Source organism: Geotrypetes seraphini, chromosome 9 (assembly GCF_902459505.1).
Source record: "Geotrypetes seraphini chromosome 9, aGeoSer1.1, whole genome shotgun sequence".
Classification (NCBI taxonomy): Eukaryota; Metazoa; Chordata; class Amphibia; order Gymnophiona; family Dermophiidae; genus Geotrypetes; species Geotrypetes seraphini.
In genome coordinates, this window is record NC_047092.1 from 27366679 (window position 1) to 27376083 (window position 9405).

The following is a 9405-nucleotide window of genomic DNA, read 5'->3' on the forward strand; positions in this document are numbered from 1 at the left end:
ACATATGGGTGACATCACCGACGGAGCCCAGAAGCGGACGCCTCACAAGCAGACTTGCTTGAAGAAACTCGAAGTTTCGAGTTGCCCGCACCGCGCATGCGCGAGTGCCTTCCCTCCCAGCGCAGGGCACGTCTCCTCAGTTCTCAGTTTTCCGCGGAGCCGAGAAGTCCATCTTTGACTCTCTGCATTTAACTTCATTCCTTTGTGCCTTCTCTGAACCGCGGTTTGTATTTTTTTCTTCACAAATCACTGTTCTTTTATTTTTGGTTTAAAAAAAAAAATTTTCTTCTTCCGTCTGTTTTTTGGGACAGGCCGCTCGGCCACAGCCCGAGGGCTTTGATCTTGCGGCGGCTATTTTTCCTTCTATGTCCCGGCCTGCTATGGGCTTCAAGAGGTGTAGCAAGTGTCAGCGGACCCTCATGAACGCTGCCTCAAGTGCCTTGGGCCGAAACATCATCCTAGGTCGTGCCTGCCTTGCCAAACACTTCAGCCTCGTGCTTTCAAGTGTCATTGTATTTTGGTGGACAAGCTCTTCGAGATGGAATCTTCTACTGATCCCTTGACTTCGAAGGCATCCTCGACCTCAACTCCTACCGAGGCCCCTCCTGTGCCTACTGCTTCCACCTCGAGCCTCATCAGACCTTCGATGTTTGCAGTTGCTTTTTCTTCTACGTCGTCTGCTATATCTTCTCCTGTTTCCTCAGGTCAGATAGCTCAGCAGTTGATTTCTCCGGTAGTGATTAAAGTGTCTAAGACTCCCAGGTCGAAGCACACGCACACTACTTTGAAGGAACCTCCAGCCAAAGCAGGTGGTCCGGTTTCAGACACAGATCCATCCTTGCCGGCTTCTTTCCAGACCATGTTAGAGAAACAGTTTATGCAGTTCCTTACTAACATGGGACCCAAACTGCTTCCTCTTATTCAGTCTGTGCATTCAGCAGACTCCCGCGAGGTCGAACTGCTTCCTTTGCCCCAGTCTGACCTTCTACACTCTTTGCAGGGAGCAGAGTCTCTGCGAGTGTCTGGTCTGGCATCCAAGCACGTGAAGCAAGGAGCAAATTCATTGCCTCGAAGGGAATCCTCACACTCTATATAAGGAGCAGAGTCTTTGGGAGTGCATCGAGGTTCCTCCACCAAGCCTCTGGAGCTTCGATCTACAGCCTCTAGTCCTATTCATACATTGACATCGGCTGCTCTCATCTCCGAGGCGAAGTCTCCTCGATCCTTGAGATCTGGTTCCAGACACAGTTCTCACTGACGTTCGAGGCCTTCATCGAGGCATCCTTCCAGGCATAGCTCTTCTTCTCACGACAGACCATCTTTCTCGAAGCCTCGATCTACTCCAATCTCGACCAGGCCACCGACTCCTTGTTCGAGGTCTCCGATGCCGGACCTCGAGGATATCCCGTTTTCGATTGCCTCGTCCAAGTCACCAGGTTCCTTTGATGTCTTTTTTCCTGCCGAAGCTTCATCTTCGACACAGGCTGCCTTGACGTCCTCGAGTCCTTCTCGAGGCAAAGCATTGGCAAATCAGCTATCTTTCTCGTCTTTCCTTCGTCAGATGGCTGTGGACTTGGATATTCAATTGGATACTGGCTCCAAATATTCTAAGGAGTATCTTGAAGTCATGCATCTTCCTCAACCTCCGGCAAAGTCTCTTAAGATTCCACTTCATAAGCTTTTAAATCAGACTTTTGGTCGATGCATGGAAACACCTTTTTCCATACCAGCTGTTCCAGGAAAATTGGACTCTAGGTATAAGACTGTGCATCGCAAAGGGTTTGACAACTCACAGTTATCTCATCAATCCCTGCTTGTAGTGTCCTCCTTGAAGAGGTCTCATCCTTCCAAGGTTTACGCCACCGTTCCTCCTGGAAGGGAAGGGAAACTATGGACAAATTTGGACGTCGCATCTACCAGAATGCTATGATGTCCTCAAAAGTCCTCAATTATAATTTTCAATTCATCACTTACTTTGAATTCCTTATCTCTCTACTTCCAAAGTTTTTGAATTATTTGGATACCCAAATGCATTTTGAGTTTCAGGAAGACATTGCTTCTTTGTCTCAACTACGTTTGCATCTCCTCCAGTCATCTTACGATGCCTTCAAGTTGTCTGCCCGAGCGGCTGCTTGCTCTGTAGCTATGCGTCGTCTTGCCTGGCTTCGTACCATTGACATGGACCCTAATCTTCAGGACCGCTTAGCTAACATTCCTTGTGAGGGCAACGACCTCTTTGATGAATCCATCGAGGCAGCCACCAAGAAATTGTCTGACCATGAAAAATCTTTGCTTCTGTACTCAGACCTAAGCCAAAGCCAGCTCCTGCCAAACCTGCACACCCTGCTCTTATCTATCAAAGGCGTTTTGCTCCGAAGACGGCTTCTTATACTCGCCCTCCTCTGAAAAAACAGCAACCTCAGAAGCAACAGAAACCTCAGCCTTCTGCTGCACCTAAGGCTTCTCAGCCTTTTTGACTGTTTACAACAGAGCATAACCTCCACCGTTCTGTCTCTGTCTCCTTTTCCCCCTATAGGAGGTCGTCTCCATCATTTTTACAACCGATGGACGATAATTACATCTGACCTCTGGGTGCTTACCATCATCAGGGAAGGACACTCTCTTCATTTCACTCAGATTCCACCAGAGCTTCCTCCAAGATAGTATCCTTCCAATCCGTCCCAGACCGCCCTTCTTCTTCAGGAAGCTCAAGCTCTGCTTCGTCTCCATGCCATCGAACCAGTTCCCTTGGAACAGCAGAACAGGGGGTTTTACTCCCGTTACTTCCTTGTTCCGAAGAAGACGGGCGATCTGCGGCCCATTCTGGATCCCAGAGTTCTCAACAAATTCCTAGTCAAAGAAAAGTTTTGAATGTTGTCCCTGGCATCCCTTTATCCCCTTCTCGAGCAGAACGACTAGTTATGCTCTCAGGATCTCAAGGAGGCCTACACTCGTATCCCCATTCATCCGGCCTCCCATGGGTGGGGAATCTGCATTATCAATACACTACCCTTCGGCCTAGCCTCATCTCCCAGAGTGTTCACCAAGTGCCTGGTAGTGGTAGCGGCAGCTCTCCGGAACCATGGTCTTCAGGTATTTCCCTACCTTGACGACTGCCTCATCAAAGATTCCACATCTCAAGGGGTTACTGTAGCGACCCAACGGACTACCTGGTTCCTACAAAGTTTGAGATTCGAAATCAAATTTCCTAAATCTCAACTTCAGCCCTCACAGAATCTACAATTCATTGGAGTTGTTCTGGACACTGTCCAACTCAGAGCATTCCTTCCACAACAACGAATGGAAGCTCTTCTTCAACTCTGTCATACAGTGTCTTCCTGCTCTTCCATCTCAGCTAGACACACGATGGTACTTCTGGGTCACATGGCCTCTACAGTACACATGACTCCTTTTGCCAGACTTCACCTCAAAATTCCTCGGTGGACTCTGGCATCTCAATGGACGCAAGTTTGCGACCCTCCTTCTCGACACATTTCAGTCACTCCTTCCTTGAAGAAGTCTCTCCATTGGTGGATGCTCTCTTCCAATCTTTCCAGAGGCTTGCTTTTTCAAACGCCCACCCATCAGAAGGTCCTCACGACAGCTTGGGGCGCTCATTTCAATGGTCTCCGTACTCAAGGCCACTGGACCAGTACGGATCGTCAATATCACTTAAATCTGTTGGAACTGAGAGCGATTTTCAAGGCTTTCAACGCTTTTCAACATCTTCTTCACGACCAGGTAGTCCTCATCCGGACAGACAACCAAGTTGCCGTGTATTATGTCAACAAACAGGGAGGGACGGGATCTGCCTCCCTTTGTCAAGAAGCTCTGAAGGTTTGGGACTGGGCAATCTGCCACAACACCTTCCTCAAAGCTGTCTACATTCAAGGGACGAAGAATTGCTTGGCGGACAACTTGAGTCGTCTTCTGAAACCTCACGAATGGACACTCCATTCCTCGCCTCTTCATCACATATTTTCACAGTGGGGAACCCCTCAGATAGACCTCTTTGCGGCTCCCCACAACTACAAACTGCCTCAGTTCTGCTCCAGGATATACTCTCCTCATCGCCTCGAGGCAGATGCTTTTCTTCTGGAATGGAAGAATCTCTTCCTCAACGCATTCCCTCCATTCCCTCTCATTCTCAAGACTGGTCAAGTTGAAGAACGATCATGCAACCATGATTCTAATCGCTCCTCGGTGGCCGAGACAACCTTGGTACTCCCTTCTACTTCAACTCAGCAGCATGGAGCCATACTTTCTACCAGCTTTTCCTTTTCTGCTTACATAGAGTCAAAGATATCTGCTTCATCCCAACCTGCAGTCTCTACATTTGACAGCTTGGTACCTTTCAACATAACTCCTCTTCAGTTTTCTCAATCTGTAAGAGATGTTTTAGATATAGATATCTAGGAAGCCTACCACTAGACAATGCTATCACTAAAAGTGGACTAGATTTTCTACGTGGTGTTTTTCTCATCATAAGGAGCCTCAACATTCCTCCTTATCTTCTGTTTTGGACTACCTTTTGCACTTATCCAATTCTGGCCTCAAGTCTACATCTATCCGAGTCCATCTCAGTGCATTTGCGGCTTTCCATCAGCCTATTGAATGGAAACCCCTCTCTGCTCATCCGGTGGTTTCCAAATTCATGAAAGGACTCTTCAATGTCAAACCTCCTCTCAAACCGCCTCCTGTGGTTTGGGACCTCAATGTTGTCCTTACTCAACTCATGAAGCCTCCATTTGAACCAATTGATAAGTCTCATCCAAAATATCTCACTTGGAAAGTGGTGTTTCTCATAGCCCTCACTTCTGCTCGAAGAGTCAGTGAGCTGCAAGCTTTAGTTGCTGACCCTCCATTCACTATGTTCCATCATGACAAAGTGGTTCTTCGTACTCATCCTAAATTCCTCCCTAAAGTGGTCTCGGAATTTCATCTCGACCAATCCATTGTTCTTCCAGTGTTTTTTCCCAAGCCTCATTCTCATCCTGGAGAATCAGCTCTTCATACTCTGGACTGTAAACGTGCTTTGGCCTTCTACTTGGAACGCACCAAACTGCACAGAACTGCTCCTCAACTTTTTGTTTCCTTCAATCCAAATAAGTTGGGTTATCCTATTTCTAAGTGTGCCATCTCCAACTGGATGGCGGCTTGTATCTCTTTCTGCTATGCCCAGGCTGGATTACCCCTTCACAGTAAAGTCACAGCCCATAAAGTTAGAGCTATGGCAGCCTCAGTAGCTTTCCTCAGATCTACACCTATTGAGGAAATTTGTAGAGCTGCTACTTGGTCCTCGGTTCATACTTTCACTTCTCACTATTGTCTGGATACTTTCTCCAGACGGGATGGACTGTTTGGCCAAACAGTATTACAAAATGTATTCTCCTAAATTGCCAACACTCCCACCATCCCATTCTGGTTAGCTTGGAGGTCACCCATATATGAGAATACCTGCCTGCTTGTCCTGGGATAAAGCACAGTTACTTACTGTAACTAGTGTTATCCAGGGACAGCAGGCAACTATTCTCACAACCCACCCACCTCCTCTGGTTGGCTTCTCTGCTAGCTAGCTATCTGAACTGAGGAGACGCGTTCTGTGCTGGGCGGGAAGGCATTCGCGCATGCGCGGTGCGGGCGACTCGAAACTTCGAGTTTCTTCAAGCAAGTCTGCTTGTGAGGCATCCACATCCTGGCTCCGTTGATGATGTCACCCATATGTGAGAATAGCTGCTTGCTGTCCCTGGATAACAACTGTTATGGTAAGTAACTGCTTTTTTTCTCCTTGGGATCTTGCCTGGTACTTGTGACCTGGGTTGGCCACTGTTGGAAATAGGCTACTGGGCTTGATTGACCTTCGGTCTGTCTGAATATGGCAGTGCTTATTTTCATATTTCTATGAAAATGCAAACATAAAACCCCAAGGTAAATCTGTCATTGCCCTTTTCTTCATCAAGACTAATTAGTATGGAAAGCATCTGATTATAATGCACTATTTCAAGGAGGTCAGAATCTTCCAAACATTTTTAATCACTTGCCACTCATGTATGAAGCCACTCTCTAGTTCTATATGTAAGTTGTTGTTTTTTTATTCCTGTATTAATAGTCGCTCCAGTATTTTTGCCTATGTGAAGTTCCTCCTTTTAGGAATCTGCATTTCTGCCCTTTTGTAATTTTTGGAACTCTTTAGCTTCATCCAGAGTACAGTTGATGTTTTTCTTTTGAACCTCACCATTGCCTCATATTTTATGCAGAACTGGTGTTTAATATAATCAAGCTCATATACTTTCTCTCTCCCTCTCGTTTAGGTCTGCTACACCAGTATTTAAATGAGCACAAAGCGTAATTTGTACGTCAGAAAGGTTAGGAAGAAATGTTTATCAAAAAGTGTTGATGGGCCCAAACTATGAAATGATCAGAAATATATTCCAAACAAAGATCGGCAGACTGTGGAAACACTTTTCTACAGTGAAGAATACAATTGGATTATACATACAGTAATTTAATCAGAAACTATCACTGGATGAAATGTGTAGAAGATGTGTATGGGAAGCATTGGTTTGGAAACCTATTCAAAGAATGTCATTTATTGATAGACATATGTAAAACATATCTTGCACCTGTTAAAGAAATTTGTAAACAATCTTTTTATACTGAACATAAATGAAACTTTAAACTGTCCACAATTAGTGATATAGACCCGGTCAATTTAAAGTTATTCCTGTATAGGACCTGGAATGTGACATCATGTAAGAAAGCAAGAAGATCATCTTATTAAATGACTCCAAATATGTATCATTTTACAGCTAAGGAAAACATTATTTGCAGCAAAACGCAGGCACTTCATTTATTTCACAATATGATTATTTGTTCCTGATTAAGGAGAACAATATTTTTTTTCCATTTTTACTGTCTCATCTGTATATGTGGCTACCATCATTAATAAGCGCATTTCATAGTTGTACAATGACTGTCATATAGTGTATGTCTCACTACCACACTTGGTTCCTCCAGTTTCCATATGCCAATTGATATGTGATAAAATTAAGGTAGTTACCGAAGGAATTGTATTTGCACATAAAATGTTACATGAGGATTGATATGACATAGTTTCATATTGTACTAAACAGATCAGTTGCAAATGAATATATTGTAGTTAAATAACAGCCCAACTGCCATCACTTTTCCATGTGCCTAATTAACTTGGTTTAAGCCTGAGAATGATGGAACGTGATTAGTGCAGTCAGTCCAAAGGGCTCTTTTTCTAAGTACAGTAACTTTTTGCATTTACTACTACTACTATGAATTATTTCTATAGCGCTACCAGACGCACTTAAGCGCTGTACAGAGTCAAAGAGTAAGAAAACAGTCCCTGCTCGAAAGAGCTTACAATCTAAACAGGCGAGACAGACAAACAGGATATCATGGATACAGTTAAGGGGAACTGTTAATCACCAGGATGGGTTGGAGGGCAGAGGAGTAGGATTATGGATTGAAAGCTATATCAAAAAGGTGGGTTTTCAGTCTGCTTTTAGGGAAGGGAAGGGGCTTGACAGACAAACTCGGGTAATTTATTCCAGGCATAAGTAAATGCAAAGGCTGTGCAATAAATGCAGGAGAGTGGCCAGCTTTGACCCTGTATTTTACCACAAGAGCAGATGCTTACCACATTGCACTATCTGCTGTAGATAACTCAGTGGAAGCTCAGTTTATTATTTAAATATGCATACTAGAAAGGCAATGCACACCCCATCCAATCTCCCTGAGGTTTGATTCCTCTCCTATGCCCCCTCAAATATTCCCCCCTACACAAACATAATTTGATTCCCCACTACCACCCAACATCACCTCTGACAGAACAATCACACTCTCCCAAAGTCCCCCTCCTGATCCCCTCTCTGCTGATGCCTAGGTTGTGCTATCATCCAAAATGATGCCAATAACTCCTACCATATAACTTAGGGAGTAATTAAACTATTATCTGTGATGTATTCTCAATAACACTCTATTAAATCTCAGATTAAATCCATTAACTAATATATCTAATTAAGATAGTGCTTAGACCCACGACCCTGTGTTTGTTCAAGTGAAATGAACCGAACATGGGCTACTCTCAGACCATTATCTGCTCGTTATGGCGGGTATAGTGCTGGTCATCTAACAGGCAGACCCCAGTATGGAAATAACTGTTAAAAACCCATATTTAAAATCCTATAGCAGAGAAGCCATGAAACTTCCCCTCGACTTGAATTTCGCACACAAATGCTTCCTCAGGAGAAATTTCTTTTTGAGGCTTCAATCAGAGGCATACTCCTACCCAGCCAGACGCTGACTGACTAAAAATGGAGTGCAACATCTGTGGCTATGGGGCCATCATTTGAAAGCTGTGAGGGGATGGAGGTGGCAGTGAGCGATTTTAAGATGCAATAAATTTTGCCTGAGTGAAGAGCATTAATAATCTAGGAGAAGTGACATTTCTTAGCCAATAAAAAATGACCACTTTCTATAAAGATGCCAGGGATTTGAATCTTTGAAGAATAGAAGCTGGGTGTGTGTATCTGTTGTTTCAAATCAGGGATCCCTTGTCCTTCTGGATAGAGAAGTGGTACAGGGAATTAACCTGTTTTTGCTCAAACTTTTATTTTTACCCTAGATTTATACAGCAATTTTGGAACACTGAGCAAAGAAACAAATTAAAGGAGCTAAGTGATTGTTAAAGTGACTTCAATTCCCCATTCCATGTGGAAACATTCTTCAAGTGATAGAGATGAAAAAGTATCTGTAATAAGAGTGAAGTTATTTAACTTCTCAATTGTGATGTTATGGAGATCACGTGCAGGTCTGGGGAAGAGAACTCGGGGGTCTGGGGACTGAAGAAAGGCTTAAAAGGAAACTAACTACAGTAGAGAATGATCAATCCAGGATTGGGTGATAGAAAGAAAAACTTCAAAGTCCAAGGAACTTGGGTTAGTAGATATAACAACATCCAGCATGTATCTGCTATATGAGTCGAGGAAGTAATATGTTGTGTAAGGTGGATGTCATCAGTCATATGCTGAAACACTGCACTATCGGGAGCATGGAGGTAATCTAGATGAATGTTATCGCCTAGTAGAAAGTTTTACTCCAGTGGTTCTTAAACCTGTCCTGGGGGACCCCCAGCCAGTTGGGTTTTCAAGTTATCCCTAATGTGTGAGGCAGATTTGCATGCCCATCACCTCCATTATATGCAGGTTTTTATAGGTCTCTTATCATCTCTCTTTTCAGTTGCCTCTTCTTCAAACTGAAGATAATTAACATCTTTAAGTTTTCTTTATACGACAGCCATCCATATAAAGCCTTTTCTTCTGTTTGATGCCATGTTCTTCTATTTGGGATTATGTACAAAACCTTTAATGTTTT

At 44.0% G+C, this 9405-nt stretch overlaps 1 protein-coding gene across 2 annotated transcripts in view; it reads left to right on the forward strand.

The window, feature by feature from the left end:
- The window catches only part of LHFPL3 (LHFPL tetraspan subfamily member 3), an 85521-nt gene extending 78554 nt beyond the window's left edge, over positions 1-6967 (forward strand). For both annotated transcript variants that reach the window (XM_033958472.1, XM_033958471.1), the window contains exon 4: positions 6312-6967. The gene's annotated coding sequence lies outside the window, so the exon portion shown is untranslated. The remainder of the gene's footprint in view (positions 1-6311) is intronic.
- The last annotated feature ends 2438 nt before the right edge of the window (positions 6968-9405 follow it).